A 21,870-nucleotide genomic window follows, 5' to 3' on the forward strand; every position below is an offset into this window, starting at 1 on the left:
GATTGCTCGGCATCAACTACATTTTCTGGTTTTCTCGACACCTATTAGATCCTATATTGCTCAGCATATGTTGTTATGAATTGCTCAACATCTGAATGATTCTATTACTCGACACATGAACAATTTTGGATCACTTGGCATGTACTATATTGTGATCTGTTTGGCACTAACTGTGACTTGACAGCTATTGAAAGTGTGGCTTGGCATCTATTGTGTACTTGACATACATAGTGAAAATGGTTAAGTGTGTTGACACTCATTTTTCAATACTATTTATTTGACCAACAATCTCCCCCTTCGACATGAGTGTCAAAAACACTTAACTAAGCATTAGTGATCCTATCCTTATTGAGTACATTCTTCACTTAATCAACTTGCATGCAAAATTTCAAAAATTGTGAGTAGCAATATACCTTATGACTCCCCCTGAGTTGATTATGCCTTTGAAATTGAAATTTTGTACCAGTGTGCTTGATCCTCCCTGTCCTTTGACCTGTTTCTACATTTTGAGCCTATATGTTGTATCTGATCTATGTGATGTCCCTATATTCCATGTGACTACCAAAATTTATCTCCTCCTTTACTTATTACTCCCCCTATAATATATATCTCCCCCTTTTTGACACTAATGTCAAAGGGTTCTATGGAGTAATACCATGTTTAGCCAAAAATGAGATATTAACCTCCAAGAGTATCTTCAGAGCTACATCCCAGTTGTTTAATGCAATATCCAATGACTTGTGTTGGAGTGCAATCTCTGCTGCTAGGTCTACAAGTCCTTCATGTGTTGAAAGATTAGGATCTTTCTTTAGGATTGTCTCTACATACATCTACTCCTTGTGAAGTACCTCCAAGTGAGGGGTGATGGAGGATTGAATTTGCATTAACTTGGCTTTTACATCAGCCTCCTCTACTGTTAATACATCTAGTTCCCTTTGAGTGTGAAGTGTCTGAGCAAAATGCTTCTCACTTTGAGCTGGATTCGTAGGAAGTTGCATGCTAGAAATCTTTAGATTTCTCTCCAAGCTCAATATCTTCTGGCTGATCTCTTGTGTGAAATTGGAAAAATCACACAATTTATTGTAAAGGGAGAATATATTTCCAAGTAAAATTTTGACTCTATCTAATTTTTTAGCTAGGTCAACTTGTCCCAAAATAATATTATTTGATATCTTCTTATTGACCTTACCTTGGAATTTCTTCTTTGACCATTCCATTAGTTTAGTGTTAGTGTCATGGTCCTCATTTGTTACCTGATCAACTATATCTAATAGTTGCTCTATAATTGATCTTGATTCATCTAGAGACTATAGGTTGAGGGCATCCATGAATATGTCCTTGATTTCATTTAATGCTTGCCTGTATTTATAATCCTTTCTAAGTGCCTTTTGTCTCCTTCTATTCAATGCACTTTGTATCTCATTCATCTTTTCTTCTATGAGAGTGCTGGACTCATAATAGGGTATCTTTGTTTCTTCATCAAGCTCAGGAATTCCATAATGAATTGTCCTGGCTACCCTAGTTTAGCTCAAGCCTAGTGTTCTAATTTACAATTCTAGCATTCTAGTGCTTGTCTACTAAAGAGTTTTTGTAGGAGTACCTATTTTGGGTAGTTCAACCAAAGTTTGTATTGCAGATTCCTCCTTATTTTTGGTCTCTTCTTTCTCTTTAGTTTGTTTCTCTTCTATTTTCATTCTGACTGGGGGTGTACCTGATGATTTTACTAATTTGCCTTTGTCATCCCCTTCTGTTGCACTCGACTTCTAAAGTGCATCTATAACTGCTTTTGGTGGAGATGGTAGAGGAAGGAATAGAATTCCAGTAGTTTGTATGGTCAAAGGTGGTTCTTGTGTTTGCACCTTGACTTCCTTTAATTTTACCACTTCCTTTTGCAACTCATCAACACTGAACAATATTGGGCTTGAACATAGTCTAGTTGCTTGTGTTGATTGGTCAAGGATCTTTGTTAGATCCTTTGTAGTTAATGGATTAATGTTTTGACCAGAAGTGTCAACAACATCCTTTATCTTGATAATCTTTGCAGGTGTGATGGTAGAATGAGGAGGGCTAGGAGGTGGTAGTTGTGTGTCTTGTACACTTTGTTCTTGTTGCTCATCTATAATCTTCTCTTCTTTACTCATTTCCTCCTCCTCTTCTTTATCCTTCTTTTCTTCCTCCACTTTCTTCTCTTCTAGCTTCTTCTCCTCTACCTTCTTTCTTCTTGTTTCTTTTATTTCCTTTGTTTTGGTATTTTCTTCTGCCTTGTATTCTTCATCAAATACATCATCAATTTTATGGTAAATAATCTTCCATACTTTTGTGGTTTTGCTCACAACCTCTTCAATTTTATTTTGTAAAATTCTAAATGCCCTATATTTGGGAGTAAATCTATTGTTGTTCCTTTTGACTACATTTTTTATTTGACTTTTAGTCAAATCAGGCAACATCCTTGCTAAGCTAGACTCCCTTATTTCCTTCTTAGTTTGTAGACAAAAATGCCATTTATCCTCTACAATCTTATATAATTCCTTTGGTAATGAGCTATCCAATTCAAGAGGTGTATTTTTATATTCTGCCATCATACTATAGATAGATTTCTCTATTTTATTCTGCTCATCCTTTGTGAGCTTATTAAAATCTACATTCTCCAAGTCATTCATGTCACCATTCCTAATCTTAGCACATAATTTGTCAATAGAAGACTTAGGTGGATGACTTACCACTTTAAACTGACTCTGGTCTTCTGATTCTATCCTTTCTTCATCTAAATCAAGTTGAGCCACAAATTTTCTTCTTTTCTTTGACTCTTCTTCAGTCTTCTTAGTGGATTCTTTCCCCTTTGCTGCCTCTTCCTTTGCCTTTTGTGTAGTAGCTCTTGTAGTAGCTCTAGTAGTAGGCTTCTTAGGTGTAGGCTTTGCCACTTTCTTTGGCTTGGGCTGAGGAGCAGGTGGTGCTTTTTCCTTTCTTTTAATGACCTTGGTTTGGATGGATGTTTCCTTGGCTTGTTCTTCCTTGTCACTCTCATCCTCATCTTCACCTAGGCCTTGGGTCAATTGAAGTGGCCCTTGCTCTAGCTCATCCTTATCTTTCTCATTGTCATCCTCTTCTTCATTTGCTTCCTCTTCCTCTCCTATGCCTGCCTCTTCAAAACCAAATTTCTTTTTGATCTTCTTGACCAATTTATCGTTCTTCTTCACTATTGAGGCTACTTTGAGGTCTATTATCACCCTTGATTTAACAATGTCACAGGTTCCAAAATATTTTTCAATTTTATTAGTTTCCTCTACAAGTAGAGCTGTAATAGCTGCTAAAGCCTTATCCACATCAAGTTCATAACCTAGTGGTCTAAGCCATCTAACTCTAGGGATGACTACTTGTATGTAAGTATAATCAATATCCACTAGAAAAAAATGTCTTTTTCATGTTGCTCCACTAATGAGACTAGAATTCTTATTCTTTGTTTCATGGATTGTTTGAAGTCCTCAAAATAACTGGTCATTTGGGCATCAAAGTTTTCACCCATTTGATCAATGAAACCATTTATTTGATCAAAAATAGTCTTATTTGGATCCCATCTCACATTGCGTATTGAAGGGAATTATTTCATAATGTAGAAAAACATGCATATCAAAACTGAACCAAATTTGCATTGTGCTCCTTTTGATTTCCTTATGGCTCCCAAGTTTTCATTGATTTGTTGCATCATCAACACTGCAAGATCAGAAGTATGATCCTTTTTCACTAGCTTGTAAGCAATATCCACTGCTATGCAGGGTACACTATTTAACCTACTAGATTGGTAAAATTTGTTAGATATAATCCTTACAAAAAAATCTAGTAGGGGGTCTTTGATGGTGTCAATTGTCATACCCCTATTGTTCCACTTGGCACTAGTGTTTTTCTCAATTTCCTCCCTCTTATCACTCCTTAGGGTCTTGGGCTGATCTAGGGTTGAAATATTAGTAAACCTATGTACAATTTTCTTTGTGAACTTTATTGGCTCTGTTTCTAACCAAAAAGCTCCATCATGGATTCTGCTCAACACAATGTGTATCCATTCCGTTTTAAAGACAATAAAAAAAACTAGGGTTTTGGTTAAATCCTTCTTCTCAACTATGGAGAATTTGTCTTTAAGTTTCCCATTTTCATAGAGTTTATCAAATGCATTGAAAATCTCTAAATCTCCTATTGCTCCTATCTTACAATTGTAGCATTTGCATACATCTTGAATCATTACTACATTATCAAGAATCACGGATAGGGCACTAGCGAGATTTTTTCTGTAGGCAACCTCTGGGATTAGCTTGAACTCAGGTTGTTTAACTTCGTTGCTAACTAATTGAATTTCCAAACCTTCCTTTCCCTTTGTAGACTTAAAACTAGATTCCATTTCTAACTGAAGTAGGGTTTACTATTTAAACAAACTTTTCAAACTGCATAACTCAGCACTTGAATGAAATACCTGATAAATCGATGAAATAGAGTTGGGTTGTGGTTGAATCTCTTTAAATTGCCTTTTGATTGCTAGGAAATTTCTCAATCACTCTGCTCATCTTTGCTCTTTGTTCGAATGATAAAAAATGATCAATTTTCACTTTTATTAGGCTTGAAACCTAGCATTTATTGCATTCATGCTTTACAACTGTCACTCATCTTCCAAAGGATTTTCCAACTCAACATCAATTCTATTTCATTCACTCAGCAGTTACTATCTTGTTTCACTCGACATCTACTGCTCTTGTTCATTTCTTGACAGCCATTATGAAGTCTTACTCGACAGCTACTACACTGTTCAACTCGACATGTATTGGAGTTTTACTAGGCAACCAAAGGTAGCTCGGCATCATCTTCCAACTTTTATCCTGACATCTTAACTTATGCTAATCTCTTCTTTGCAGTGCTCCTATGTTCTTTTGGGCTGATGTATGATACATCTTTATATGTATTAGCCCCATGTGCCTTTCTAATGCTTAATTTGATGAGGTGTGATCACTTGACCTCTTGGGTGAAGTGATCTCTCCATTTGATGTGTTGCATTCACTTTTCTTCTGCCATGTCTTCTTCATATCTTCCTTGATGTGTTCCACATTAACTTTTTCTTTTCCCTTGTTACCTTTAGTCTTGGGTGCTTTGTTCTTTGTTGGATAGTTCCTGCTAACATGTCCAGTCTTCAAGAAATTGAAACAAGTAGTTTGATTTAACCATCTGCTATAGTTTCCCTTAAGATGTGTCCTTATGCAATTTTCAAGAATGTGTCCATACTCTTGACAATAGTGATAGCTATACCTAATGTTGTAATCCCAATTGTAGTGATGTGCATGATTGATTCCTCTTGAAGGCTGATTAGGTGTCCACATAGGCTTTGATTTGCATTCAAATTCTCTATTTCCATAAATTTTGCAGTTGTAGCAGTGACCCTCAAATCTTGGTGTCCTCATGGCCTTGGTTCTGTAGTCTTGTGTTAAATGTCCTTGCTTTTTACACTTGTGACAGAAATTTGCATTTATAGGCTTATCACGCTGATGACTATTCTTGCTTTTGCACACATTAGAGGTATGTCCTTTTTTACCACAAAAATGACATGTAGGTTTAGTGTTCTTACCTTTGTTGCTTCTTTCTTCTGTAACCTTGGATGATTCTCCTTGTTCATTGCTAATGTAGCCAAGTCCTATAGTGTCATTACTAGCCCTTGGTGATTTCAACAATTGCTCAAAGTACTTGATGGCCTCATTGGGTTTGTTGTAACTTTCTACTATTTCCTTTTCTCTCTTCAATTCATTCTGCAATTGTTTATTTCTGTATCTTTAATGTGGAGATCTCAATATCCTTCATGTTTAGCTTGTGATGAGCATTCATCATTTGGCTTAAGGTGTCTAACTGCATGTTTGAAATCTTTTCAAATTCAATTGTCTTCTATTCCAGCCTATTGATGAGATTCCTCTTGTCATCTTCTACCACGGCCTTGTCTTCAATGGCTCTTTTCTTTTGTTTAGTCACTTCACAAAGCATTATGGCTTGTGATTCTTGTTCAAGCTTGAGTAATATGATTTCTTCAACTTGTGCTCTATTTTTCTCCATTAATTCTGCTATTGCTACATCAAATTCCTTGGAGCCTCCATTGGAAAACACTTGTGAGGTGTCAATCTCCTTGTAGTGTATGCCATTTTCAGCTATGGCTATCTCCTTTCTTCTTTTCAAAGATTTTCTCAGTTCCTCCTTGGCTTCCTCTACTTTGTGTAGAGCTAGTTGCACATCAATCACCTGATTATCAATGATCTTCCCAAGTTTGAAAACTTCCATCTTCTAACTTTTTTCTCCAAGCTATTAGCCTTCTTCTTGAGAGAACCAAAGCTCTGATACCAATTTTTGGAATGTTCAAATGGGAAGAGTAGTTTTGAGAGGTGGGGTGGGGGTGAATTAGAAGTACATAATTTTTATCCTTTCAAATCCTTAATAAGATATAATTGAAAAAACAATTTACATGCATGTAAACATATAAACAAACATGAAATGAAAACATGCATCAACACATGACACAAAGATTTGGTAACTCAGGAACCCTCCAGGAATAAGAAGGTAAAACTGGGGTGGGATGACACCCACAAAAATTACTGTAGCAATGAGTTCAACCACTTCTGATGGTTTGCCCTATTGAAGGCTACAACACACTGTTAAATGTGACCTATTGAAAGGATTTACGAACACTTTACATGAAGTGTCACCCTGTTAAGGGATTTACACAAGGCTGTTAAACCCACCTAATACATAGGATTTTCTTGACCTTTTCCAAAGGCTCTCCTCCTAGCTATTAAGCTAACCTATCACCATAGGATTTTAACCTCTAATACAATTATGAGAGAGTATTAGAAATTTTAACCTGATTGAATACAATCTTAAATTGCTAGGTTCAGGCACTTGATCTGCTCATCCTCTTTTGATCCTTGCTTGATCTGATATTTGAATATGTCCCCTATTCTGTTCTGATCAACTGGATGTATAAATGTTGTCCTTACCACTAAGTCTTTTTCTCTTCACACTAAAATTTTGTTATAATCTCCCCCTTATATTATTTTCTTCCACTACACACAATGGTGCATTCGTTCCCCTTATAAAGAGTGCAAAGACTTAGGGTTAGGTATGGATCTACGATCCATATTGAATCTCAAATTCCTGCTCATACTTTGCATTTTTTCTAATTGGTTGCATGCCTTCACCATTTTTTTGATTGGTTGCATGCAGATTGTATAGGGAATTTGAATGATTCGTCCTTATCCTTTTTCTCTTTCAAATGTTCTTTAAGTCGGCTCCAAAAAAAATTTACATCTTAGTTTGTGCAAATACAAACTCTTACGTTGATCCTGCATTTCTCAACACATGAAGTATTACTGATGCTTGGCACATACTATTTTTGGATTTCTCGACATCAACTATGTTTTCTAGTTTGCTCGACAGCTATTGTATCCTATATTGCTCAGTATATGTTGTTCTGAATTGCTCGGCATCTGAATGATTCTGTTACTCGACACATGAAAAATTCTGGATCACTTGGCACATACTATATTGTGATCTACTTGGCACTAACTGTGACTCGACACCTATTGAAATTCTGGCTCGACATTTATTATGTACTCGACATACATAGTTAAAATGGTTAAGTGTGTTGACACTCATTTATCAATACTATTTATTTGACCAATAGGCTCACATCTCCATACTATATGACTTCTACCTTTGATGAACTTAGGCTCGGCACTGAGATCTGTAATGGAGTTGCATCTGTGCTTAGCTTTTGAAGAGTTTGTGTGGAAGGAGTGCTAGATGCTAGTAAGGTTACTAGGGCTTGAATAGCTATTTGCTCCTTCATTCTAGATGTTTGTTTTGTCTCTTCAAGCTTGCCTTTTTCTTTCACAATGACCTGACTTGTAGCTTGATCTTGTGTTGTAGGTGCAGATAAGTCTATTTGACCTATTTCTTGCTATTCTACAGTAGCAACTTGTGTTTCCACTATGCTCTTCTCTATTGTATCAACCTTGTTAGATGTATCTTCTAGTATTTGGACCAAAGGTTTTACATTAGTGATTGGAGGGATGATAGAAGGTGGTTCTTGTGGATTCACCTTTTCCCTTGTAGTATCAATCATTGACTTTTGTAGCTCATCCACACTGACCAAAATAAGATTATCACAATGTTTGGCCTATAGTGTAGACTGATCTAATATCTTCTTGAAATCATCTTCTATAAGGGGTTTGATGTTCTAACCTGATAGATTAGAAACATCCTTAACAATTACTATTTTAGTAGTCTCACTTGTGACATGTTGAGGACCGACACTCAAAAATTGTTGTCTTGCACACTTTGTTCTTTTTGTTGTTGTTATAGCTCAGTCATTTCCTTGTCATCTATGTTCATTTTAGTTCCACCCTCAACAGTGTCATCTTGATCATCATCCTTTTCTTCAATGGGTTCTAGTTCTCCTTCCTTTATTGCAGTCAATCCATGAGTAAGTTTCCACATCTGTGTAGACTTTTTTACAACATCCTCAATATTGTTTTGCAAAATGCTAAAGGCTCTATATTTAGGTGTGAACCTAACTGCATATTTCTTTATAGCCTTAGAAATCTATGCCTTAGTTAGTTTGGGCATCAATTGGGCCAGAGATGTTTCTCTAATTTGTCTCTCCAAGTCCCGATAATAGTGCCATTTTTTCTCAACTATGTCATATAGACTCTTTGGCATTGATTTGGCAATCTCTAGTGGAGTAGTCTTGAATTTTTCCATGATGGCATATATGGCTTCTTCCACTTGGTTCTTTTCTACTTTACTAAGATTGTCAAAACCTACATGTGTAAATCCTGATAGGTCTGCACTATTCTTAACATTTTCACATAAATTTTCAAGGTCTAAAAGTGAATTATGACTCACCACCTTAAATTAGATATTGTCATCTAACTCAGTTTTCTCTTCATCAAACTCAACTTGTGTCACATACTTCCTTCTTGGCCTTTTTGGCACTTGACCTCCTTGTTCTACTTGCTTGGTCTCTTCTTTATCCTCTTGTGTAGTTGCACGTGTACTGGCTCTTGTAATAGGTGCAGTAAGCTTGGGATGACTTGGCTTAGCTACCTTCTTAGCTTTAGTCACTGGTTGGGTCTGAGCCTTCCTCTTCTTTGGCTCAGTAGGAGTAGGTGCTTCCTCAACTTCTTCTCCCTCGACACCTTTAGTTTCCTCCCCTTCCTGATCTTCTCCTATGCCTTGTGTCAAAGCTAGTGGTTCTTGTGTTTGGGTTTCATCTTCCTCTTCATCCTCCTCCTCCTCTTCCTCTTCTTCTTCTTGCTCAACACCCTCTCCACATTTTTCTTTCAACTTCTTTACTATCTTCTCCTTTTTCCTCATGGCAGATGTAGTCTTCAATTCCATGGTAATTTTGGATTTTACCATTTCATAATTGCCAAATATCTTTGCATTTTTATCTATATCTTTTGATAGTAAAGTAGTAATAGTTGTAAAGGCCTCATCCACATTGATTTCATAACCTAAGGGTCTCAACCATCTCACCCTTGGTGTAGCAGCTTGTACAAAAGTGTAGTTGACATCGACAAGAAAAAATACATCATCATAGTATTTCTTTACTAGTGACACTAGTATTCTCAACCTTTTCTTCATTGACTGTTTGAAATCTTCAAAGTAGCTTGTCATCATAGATTCAATGTTTTCATGTAACTGCTCAATGTACTCACCAATCCGCTCTGCTATAGATCTATTTGTTTTCCATTCCATTTTTCCAAATGTGTGAAAGGTGTTTTACACATAAAAGAATATGCATATTAATATGGAATCAAATTTACATTGTACACTCTTGGTTTTCCTTATTACTCTAAGGTTTTTCATCAATTGTTGCAATAGTAGTTCTGCTAGATCATATGTATGATCTTTCTTGACAATCTTGTATCCAACATCCACAACTATATAGGGTACACTATTTAATCTACTAGATTGGTAAAACTTGTGTGATATAACCCTTACAACAAAGTCTATCATAGGATCAGTGATTGTGTCAATTATCATGCCTCTCTTGTTCTAGACAGCTCCAATATTTTTCTCAATCATCTCCTTTGAGTCATTTCTCAGTGTCTTAGGCCAATCTAGGGTTGTGTAAATGTAGTATCCTCTTAGTAATTTTGATAGGTCCATTGTCTAGCCATAATGAGCCATCATGAATTTGGCTAAGCACTATCCTAATCCACTTTGTCTTGATTACATTCAAAAAATCTAGGGCTTGTGTTAATCCCTTGCTTTCAACAATTTTGAATTCTTCTTTGAAGACACCATTATCGTAGTCTTCCATATACTTCCCTAATCTCCATATCACCAATTCTTCCTATCTTACAGTTGTAGCATTTTCTTCCATCTTGCACCATTATCACACTAAGTGGAATCATCGACAATGCACTAGAAGGGTCTTAATATCAAGAATAACTTTGAAAATGGGTTGTTTTACTTCATTATTCACTAACTGAACATTCAAAACTTCCTTTCCCTCTATAGTCTTTGAACTCGGTGCCATAATGAGAAACTAGGGTTTACAAAATTTAAACTATGTAGGTCGGCTCTTGATAACTACCTTATGAAATTTGATGAAATGATGTAGGATCACTGCTAAAATCTTCTCTAACTACTTTGGATAGATTTATAGATTGCCTTCTACTCTGTTCACTCTTTCTTGAATTTGAAGTGATGTGAAATGAGGTAAAAATTGATAAAATACCCTTTGAAACTCTGCAATAAATGATGAGTGTTTACCTAGCTGTAAGCTCGGCATAAACCAATTTTAGGTTCACTCAACAACCACTAACATTTCAACCACTGCAAGTTCGACATCAACTAGCCAGTTTGTTAGTTTCACATCTTCTCACATTTCACTCAGCACACATAGGAAATATTACATGTTCAACAACAATATGAAAAATTTAAAGATTTATCTTGAATTCCTATCAACATTTTTGCATCTTTATTCATGATAATGTAGTCTTTTAGTACTAGAACCTTTTGGAATTGATGTATAATGTAACCTTTAAATATCAGTCCCACATACCTCTTGATTGCCTAGTTAAATGAGGTGTAATCACCTAACCCATTGGGTGAAGTGATCCCTTCTCCATTTGATGTGCTACAATCATCCTTTTTCTTCCATGTCTTATTCATCTCATCTTTGATGTGTTCAACATCTGCCTTGCTTTTGCCTTTATCAAATTCACAACTCGGCACCTTTCACCTTGTTGGACAATATAACTGATGTGACCTATCTTCAAACAACTGAAACATGTGGTTTGACTTAACCACCTTTGGTAATTACCTCTGAAGTGTGTCCTAATACAATTTTAAAGAACATGTCCATATTATTGACAGTAATGAAAGCTATACCTTGTATTATAATTCCAATTATAAGAGTTTTCATTATTCCTTACCTTTGTTTGCTTGTTTTATGACCACATGGGTTTGGATCTGCATTCAAAAGCTCTATGTCCATACCTCTAATAATCAATATCCTTCAAATCTTTGTGTATTCATGGTCTTGGTTTTGCATTCATGTGCCTGATGACCTTTCTTATTGCACTTGTGGCAGTGAACCATGTTCTTAGGCTTGACATTCTGATTTGTAGTCTTGCTCTTGCATAGATTAGTAGTATGTCCTTTCTTACCACAATTATGATAGGTAGGTTTGGAGTTCTTACCTTTGTTGTTCCTTTCTTCTACACTTTTGGATGATTCTTCTTCTTTAGTGCTTGTATATCCCACTCCATATGTATAATTACTGGATCTAGGGGATCTCAATAATTGCTCAAAGTATTTGATGACTTTATTTTGTTTGTTGAAAATCTTAGCAGATTCCTTTTCCCATTTTAGATCATTCTACAATTGCTCATTTTGCAATTTCAATGTAGTTATCTCAGTGTCCTTGACATTCAATTCATAGTTGGAATTCATCATTTGACTTAGAGTACCCAATTGCATGTTGGAAATCTTGGTTAGCTCTGTTGACTTCTCTTCCATTCTGTTTCTCAAAATTCTTTTGTCTTCTTCAATCATGGATTTGTCTTCTATGACTTTCTTCTTCTATTCAGTCACCTCACATGGTAGTATGGCTTTTGATTCTTGCTCTAACTTGAGATTTTTGATTTCATTAGCTTGGGCTCTATTCTTTTTCATTAGATTTGCAATTGCTACATCAAATTTATTGGAGTCACAATTAGCAAATAGCTTAGTGGTGTCCATCTCTTTGTATTGTGTCTCATTCTCCGCAATAGCAATTTCTTTCCTTCTCTTCAAAGACTTATTTAGTTCTTCTCTTGCTTCATCCAGTTGATGTAGAATGAGTTGTATCTCAATTCCTTGATTCTCAATAATCTTTCCCAATTTGTAGACTTCCATTTCAAGATCTTTCCTCAAAGCTGCAAAGCTTCTTTTTCAAAGAGCAAGGCTTTGATACCAATTGATGGAATTACAATAGGAAAGGTACACTTTTGAGGGGGGGGTGTGAATAAGTAGTTTAAACTTGGACCCATAAAATTTTCACCACACATCCATCTCATAATTTCAATGAGTAAACTAAAATAACATGTAAACATATAAGCAATCACACACACATATAACACTAGATATGATTACCCTAAAACCCTCCAATGAGAAGGTAAAAATGGGATGGGGATAACACCCAAGAACATTCACTACTGCAGTCATAAAGTGTATCCAATGAAGGTTACAATGTTTTGATCATGAAACATGATCTACCTTGTGAAAGGTCTACCCTATTAAAGGCTTACAAAGACTGTTAGGTCTTACCTTGTTAGAGGATTTCAACACCTTGTTAGAATTGTGCCTGGTTAAAGGACTTTAGCTCATAATTAAGTAAGCACCTTGTTAGAGGATTTCATATAGCCTATTAGGACTACTCTGTTAAGAGATTTTGACTGAAATCACCTCTTAGAATGTCTCGGCTTTGATCCTATGATTAGCACTTGATTTCTTGATAACAGATCACCTCTATACTAATGTATCTTTGATCCTTCTTGATTAGATGTCTCTTTTTTGTATGCTTTTCCTCTCCTCTATTATGTTCTAACTGATTCTACAATGTAATCTCACTTCATAGCTCCTTAGTCACCATGAATGCTCCGTTTGCACATGCAAACTTCTCTTTTTGCTCCTTCAATACCTTACATGCTCATAGAGAGTATAGGGTTTCATCCTCCTTTAGAAGACTTTGGTGACTTAGGGTTTGGTATGAATCTACGACTGAGATTTGTCCATTTTTCTACTTAATCCTTCCCATTTGCTGATTGACTACATGTAATTGCATAGGGCATCCAACTTGAGATTTGTCCTTATCTCCAAAATATCGTAATTCATTCTTAAGTTGACTCAAAATAGTTTACATAGTTGTTTGTGCCATTACAAACAAATATGTCAAAACTATATCACTTGGCATCTGAAGTCTCTGATGCTCAGCATACACTATTGTTTCTATTATGACTACATCTATATTGCTTAGCATCCACTATTTAATCGGCACCTAAATCACTTGGCATAGTTTGTTTGCTCAACACTTGAGTGACTCAGCACATGAGTGGCTCGACACTCACTATGACTCAACATGCTCTATAATATACATGTTGTGCTCAACATGTACTACTTGTTCGGCATGAACTAAGTAAATAACTTAAGTGTGTTGACACTCACTTGTCAAAACCAATTTGAAATCAACAAATTTAGTCATTTGATAGATGCAAGTTGTGTATCATCTTTTGAATCTAAAATTATTCATGCCAATCTTTGCAGTCTAATAATGACTCGCATAATTAGAGAGAATTCTTGTATTTTAATTTAGAAACCTCAAAAAAAATTTAATTTATAATTTTCTCTTTTTAAAAAAAAATTTATAAAACTTAATGCATTTCAATATCTCCTACCATATTTTAAGTCATAGGCATAATGGAATTGATGGGTTTAGATTCCAAAATTGTGCACATATTGATTTAGAATGTCCCAATTTAGCTATGTTTGTAATTAAAATAAATTTATAATGGATATCTCCTTGCACTTAAAATACAATGCATGGCCTACTGGATCTGGATTGCAAGCTCTTTTAAGCAACCATAACCATAAGACCTCACAAATATTACTTTGGTTACTATTTTTTTTTCCCTCTATGGATAACAACTTTTTGGCACATAACTTTATCGTATCTCAATTATTGTTGGTATGTTCCTTTTGCAGACTAACCTTGTACACAAGAACCAATTTACTATTACATTAAGAAATCTTGGCAACAAGCATGATGGTAGCTCTCTAAGTAGGTAGCTTACTGTAAGTAGTTAAATTTATTTTTCTAATCTTTTTACTTGTTTATTACATTAGTAGGTGTTTCATTTTTGTGATTTTAGAGTTTTGCAACAAAAACTTTGTTAGGATGAACAATATTATGTTTGATGTGGTTCACTTTCACTGCATGTTGATATAGAGAGAGATGGCGAGAAATTGTCAAATAATCAACTGGATAAGGAATACAAAGAGTGCTTGAAAGCGATGCATGAGAGTTATGATGAAGAGGAAAAATGTTGTAATGATTAGGTAGTGTTGATTTTTGGATTTCACAAAAAAGGTAAGATGCATGCAAGTATTGAATTTTGGTCCTTTATGTTCTCTTGTATAGATTTCACAAATTTTGGCATTGTTTTGGAGGGAAATTTATATAATTTGATGGATCAATACTTGTTGCATATCCTTGCACGTGCACAATTTTTGTTTGATCAATCACGCTTTAAAAGTTCTTGTATTGATTCCATTTGCATATTTTAATTTTTTTTGCAGTATTTTCACCCATATAAAAAGGTATTGTTATCATATAGATAAAATACATTAAAAGACTACAAGTTGGACAATTTCATTGAGAAAATTAACCTATATAATGATTAGTATGTTGTAGGTCTAATGCAATAGAATTGAGGAAAAAATTCATTTTTTCATGTTCAAAACTGATGTTTTATTCATTCCCTTAGCTTTATTCAAACTAAACACGATGGCATTTAAATATTTATTTTAATTTTGAATACATGTATGTGGAAGGCAGTTTATTTAAACAAATATGTGACAGTCAATTTGTTAGTGCTTTTAGACTTGTTGTTCAAGAATTAAAGTTTAATACCATAAACTACTTGAGCATAACTCAAATTTTCACAAATTTGATTAAGTTGAATTGTCTCAAGTGGTCAGTCATGACAATCGTGGCAGATCTCAGCTCTCAAGCCCCTTGTATTGAAAATTAATGGACATTTAAATCATGAATTGCAGAACACAATGCATGCTTCTAAAGTATTGTCATTGTCTTGATGTTTGATTTCTTCAACTTTTATGCTGTTATTCAAGTAGAATCTTTTTTCTATCTTTTGGCACTTTGTGTGCAATCATTGGAGAAGATTCATTTGCACCATTTTCTATAGAATAAAAATCTAAAATTTGGATTTTGTAATATAATGTTTCCTGTTAAGGTGTACTCTCTACAATGCTTATTCTCTTCAAGTTTTCTGTTGTATTAAAGTAATGTTGTACAATATCAAAAAAAATTCTTTTGCATGGCCTAAACATCTCTCTTCCAACTAGCCCCTTCTTGTAATTCTTGGTGTTGATCATTCAAATGCCATACCATTTTCAAAACACAACTTAACTTTTGATATCTCTATTGACACAAAAAATAATTCCTTAACAATGGATTTACTTTTGAATAAAACAAAACATTACAATATTGCAAATTCCCAAAAAAGATTATGCCTTGTAAAAAGGCTCAACATAGTCTGGACCTTTAGAATAGCTATTAAAGCTTTGAGTCTTGACAAAGACCCATCATTTAAAAATTGTTAGAATGAATCTATTAAAAGTGGAAACAAACTATTATAGTGTATAAGCATAGCAACACAGGGACAATCAATATTATAAATTTGTTTAATTTTCCTCTTTTTGATGATCGTTTGGTAAGTGCAATTTGAAATGTTGAAACAAAAAATATTTAGTTCCTTCTTGAAGAATTCTTGTAAGTAGATAATGGAATGTGGAAAGGTTATGACAACATAGGGACAATAAACATTTGAATTCTATTAAATAACTAATTAACTAATAGAACCTTATCAAGAAGCAATCTGTATATAAATTAGAGTGCTTATGCTGATCAAACTATATAAGATGGTTCACATTCAAAAATTATCCTTAAGAAAACATTTAAAAAATTAAATATGAATAGATATCATTAGGAAGGAGTTATCTCAGTCTACATTAAAAAACTTCATTGTTGGGACCCGAAGATCATTGACCTAATGGTGAAGACATGGAGAGAGGGGAATGTAAAGATTAATGGGGTGTACTTTTAGATCAATGAAGAGGTTATTGCTGAGGTAATTAACTCCCCAAACTAGGGCATTAAATTATATAGGGACAAGAAAATTTCCTTGAATGCGGTTAAGGATTTTGCTAGGGATTTAAAGGAAATGAAGGAGCTTGTGAAGACATGAGCCTATTATGAGCCTGCATCTATTAAGAAGCCATGGAGGTTTGTACTTAGGGAAATTATTGTTGGAAATATATATATGATAGGCTAAGTTACTAAGAGGAGAGGGGTGAATCAATAAATAAGAAAACTTTTACTCTTTAATTACCAATTAAACCTTCATATGTATTCTGATCTAATTGCATGCATGAGAAACTAAAAACATTAAACATTCAAATCATTTTGGCACACAATTTTGGTGACCCAAAAACCTTCCAAATAGAAAGAAAAACTAGGGTGGGGATGATACTTACAAGCTTTAGTACTGCAATATAAAGTTGGCCTATTAAGGCTTACAATAATCACTTCTGATGATCTAGCCTGTTTGGAGCTATAAGGACTACTAGGTCCACCTTGCAAAAGGATTTACAAATATAAAATAAAGTACACATTTAGTAAAGAGATTTGCAAAAGACTCTTAAGCCTACCTTGTGAAAGGATTTAACTAATCTACCTGTTAGTATGAAACAATAATCTTCAACTTGGTTTGTTGAATAAGATACCTTTGAGTGTAATGATCACCTTGCAGTGATAAATAAATCTTTGTTACTCCTTATACTACTTGTAGCCTTGTATTTCACTTTTATGCTCTTGTCTACTTGTTACATTAATTCATACTATTCTTCATTACTTTGGATGTGATACAATACATTACATATATACCAATCCAATTTACAAATCAACAAAGTTAGCTACAATACAAGTTTACACAAAATTTACAAAGTTGGCCCAAACTGTAGGAACTCATGTTCTAAAGACTAGCTCAGTGAGGTTCTAATACTCGACATCTACTTTCAATGCTCGGCATCACCATGCATTCAGTAGATGTAGAAGCTGCATCCATACTGATCACTTTCCAAGTAGTCTAAACTCGATTTGTACTGGTGACTTGGTGAATACTATGAAAATTGACATATAAGCTGAATCACTTGATTCATATTGCATGGCTCGATAAAAGCTATCACTATGAGCTTGGTATAAAGTAAATCACTTGGTTAACACTAGGTGGCTTGGTCAACACTAGATTCACATTGTTGTAACTGCAAACTTGGCAAGCACTGCATAACTCGTCTTGCATTGAGGAACTTGGTAAACCTTATGAAGCTTAGTTAAAATTGTTGATCACCATTATGGTAGAAACTGCTCGACACAAACTAAATACTATCTTTTGGATTTGGTAGCAACTTTAGAACTCGGTAGAGTCTAAAATTCTTGGTTAACTCTGTTAACTATATAATATGCTTGGTAGATACTTACAATCTAAATAAGTGTGTGTCACTAATAACAAACATGACTATAATGTCAAAAATATCCCCCTTTGGCACTAGTGAAAAAAACACTTATCAGCCAAAATTGCATTTCAAGAACACCATTTATTCATCACAATGTGTCTCCAACTTGGTAGGGTACTATGTTTTTTAGATTTTTTAAAATGTTTTCATAGAAGATGTATTCCTGAGTATCCATACATATAATGCTTCCCCATACATATATACAATAAACTTTACATCTTTTCACATATGATATATACATTTTCTTCCTTTTATGTATATTCCCTTTATAATATACATCTTCCATATAATATATACATCTTCTCCCCATTTTTGACATTAATGCCAAAGATGTATGCTATATACTATATAGTAATACCAAAATGTGACAAGAAATATGAATGTACTTTTAGGATTAGTTCCATTGTCTTGTCCCAATTTTCTTGCAACACCTTGCATGTGTGCAATGCAATCTGCACTTTTGCTAATAGTTCTATCATGTGATCTGTAATTGAGAAGTTGTTATCATGGATGAGTGTTTTATCATGTGTAATGTGTTTCTGCAATGCATCCATGTTTGGAAGAATCATGCCCTCAATGTCTACCAATGTAGCTCTTATTCTGTCTTCTTCTCTTAGCAATTATGCATGCATATCAGTTAGGAATATGATTTTTGAATAGTTGGAAGAGCTGTAACTTGGGTCAAGTTGTAGTTGCTGTGCGCTTGCCTACAAATCTTCATCAATATTTGACAATTTGTCTCTTATTTCCTTAGTGAAACTTAATGTATTATAGAGTTTACCAAATAATGTAGTTACATTGTTGCAGGAGGTCTCTAATGAGCCTAGAATAGTAGATAATTTTACTTGATGAATAGCAATCTATTGAGCAATAAGTTCCAAAACTTTATTTTCAAACTTCTTCTCTGCTCTCTGTAACAACTTGTCCTATCCATTCAAATATTCATTGAATTTGTGGATGGCCTCTACTAACTAAATCAAAATTGGTTGAGAAGTGTCAACCTCTTTATTTAGTGCCTTGGTTAAAATGTTCTTAGCATCTTCAATTATTTGAAATTCCTTATTTCTCTCTTCTCTAAGCCTCTGCTACTGAGCCTTCTTTTGAAGTTGTCAAAATGTTTGCATTTGATTAGGGTTAAGATTTGAGATGTCTCAATTAGGAATAACAATCTCCTCATCAAGATCTATTTCTTCTTCCTTCTCTTTTCCTTTACTCAAAAATTTTGTACTTGGTTGAGACTTGGTCTCAACTGTCTTTGCACTTATTGTTTGCATGCTAGGAATTGAAACAATTGTAGAAATGGTAGGACTCACTAGAAAAGTAGATACTATATTCATTGTTGAAATTCTTGATGTAACCAAAATTGATGTACAGGGAGGCACTGTCTACTTAGTAGATGAAGTGCTTTTCACTTCTGTCAATGAAGTACTAAGATGGACAGTTGCAAAAATTCATTGAGTGCTTATAGTGTTTGAAACAATCAATCCTGTAGTAGCTTTCTCTGGACTTGATGTTTTCAATATTTGGCTTAGAGAATGAGTAAGTGAGGCTATGACTACTGCAAAAATTTTCTCTGGGTCAGTCTCCTTAGTATTCTGAATTTCTTCCTCGGTAGCTTGTTGTCTTTGTTCCTCTTCCTCATCATCTATACTATCAAAATGAGTTACTTCTTCATCATCAATGTCTTCATCCCTTTCTTGCTCATCATCATCCTTGTCACTAACATGAAGTACAAAATCACTCAGCTTGTGAAGAAGATAAATGTTCTTCCATGTGTTTGTAGTGTTCCTCACTACATGTTCAATGTCATTCATCAGTATAAGACAAGTATTAAATCTCAAGTTAAGTTTTTCTTCATTCTTTTTTAGAGATTCTTCTACTTCCTTATCACTTAAGCTCAACATAAGTTGCCTCAGGGTCTGCTCATATATGTCTCTTGCAGTTTTCATGGTATTTTCCCATCTTGGCTTAACCTTCTCCATTAGTTCATTAGGAATCTATTGAACAAGTTGATCTGGGGAATATTTCCACTTACTCATTTTAGACATTATCATGTCTTCTATCTGCTTTTGTTTCTTTGTAGTCCTAGTCTCATACTTTAGTGCTTTAAAATTTGTTATGCCAAATCTTGAGTCTATTTCTTTCAGCCTTTCATGGAAGGTGGGTGGAGGTCTTCGAAATATTACATCTCCTCCTTTGTCAAGTTTCTTTCTTGATGTTCTCCTTGTGAATACAATAGTAGATGGTTTGGTAGGGTTGGTAATAATTACCTTACCTTTCTTCTTTAATGGCTCTTCTTCCTCTAATTTCTCTTCACCTTCTGCTTCACCTTCCTTTATGTCTTCACCTTTTCCTTCAGTCAATAGAAGAGTGGAACTAGTTTTTAGTTTGGCAATTCTCTTCTTCCCTTTGCTGACTGCTTGAGGGAGTTTGATTTCCAATTCAATTCTAGATTTTGCTTCATCATATGTGCCAAAGTAAGTAGCTTTAAGGTCAATGGGCTCATTAATCAGTGCCTCAATAATTTCCTTGGTTTCATCTATGTTTACCTCATAACCTAGAGATTTGACCCATACAATTCTCAGTCTAATTGCTTAATGTATACTTTGTCACTATCAACCATGAAACAAACATCATCTTTTTAATCATCAATGAGTTTCTTGGGTATCGAAAATCTATTATTCATCTTATCTTTGAATACATCAAAATAATTGTCCATAATGATTACATAGTTTTCTCCCATTTCTGCTATATATTCATTAATCTAATAAAGCATAGGTACATCCTTCCTCAATATGACTATTCCTTTAGATGGGAAGAACTTTTGTACATAGAAAAATAAACAAGTTAAAATTGAACCAAACTTACATGGATTGTTCTTTGAGGTTCTTATACTTTCCATATTCTTGTTGAACTAGTTTAGCATCAACTCGGCAAGGTCAAGTGACAAGTTATTCTTAAGCACTTTATATGCTAAATCCATTCCTTTGCATGACATGTTGTTAAGTCTTCTCGAACTATAAATCTTGTGAGTGATGACATGTATCCTAAACTTTAATTCCATGTTTGTAACATAGCTGATCTTCATTCCCCTTCCATCCGACTTGGCAAGGGTTTTCTTCTCAAGTTCAACCCAACTTAGGGTTTTGGTCATTTTTTCTTTTTCCAACATAGGAAGACTAGTGATCCTATAGATCATCTTCTTGGCTATCAAAATAGGTTGTTCCAACCACAATTGATCATTATGCACATGACAAAGAATGAATCTTATCCATTTAATCTAGAAATCCCGTGGCATATGCAGAATGTGAGTTAAACCTTTTACTTCTAGGTGTTGATGTTTAGGTTTTAATATGTCATTTACACACAATTTACCAATGTTTCATCCATTTCTAATGTTCCAATATCTTGAATAGCACACTTAAAATGTGAATAAATGTCTTTGATTAACAGTACCTTTAATGGAATTTGTGATTGAGCTCTGCTCAGATCTAGGGTTTACATAATGGCAGGACTTAGATTAAAGTTTGGTGCCTTCCATTCCACACCTCAAAATAACATATCAGATCCTTTCTTCACTTTGCTGTTGGTGGATGCCATTTTTCTTGATAGGGTTTTGATAAAATACAAAAATCTCCAATAGGAATTTTCTTAGGTTGCTTGGATGCATAGAAATTTCCTTGCACAAATAGCTCAGTCAAATTTGTGGTGACAAATGACTTCGATTTCATCCTTTTATCAAATTTTTCCTTTCAATCTCCATAAATTCTTGGTATGATTTTTCACCCAAATGAAAAACTATCATCCACTTCGCTACATTAAAAGTTCGATAGTCACTCATGACTCAATAACCATACAAAAATTAGTTGCTCCCGACCTCACTTGGTAAGGATAGTAACTTGACCTTACTCGATAATGAATGGCATTTTGAATACTTGATGATCCCTTTACATCTTAAATGCTCATTTGGATCATTCATTATGC

This window comes from Cupressus sempervirens, chromosome 3 (assembly GCF_028749045.1).
Source record: "Cupressus sempervirens isolate cs-2001-9-10 chromosome 3, ASM2874904v1, whole genome shotgun sequence".
Lineage (NCBI taxonomy): Eukaryota > Viridiplantae > Streptophyta > Pinopsida > Cupressales > Cupressaceae > Cupressus > Cupressus sempervirens.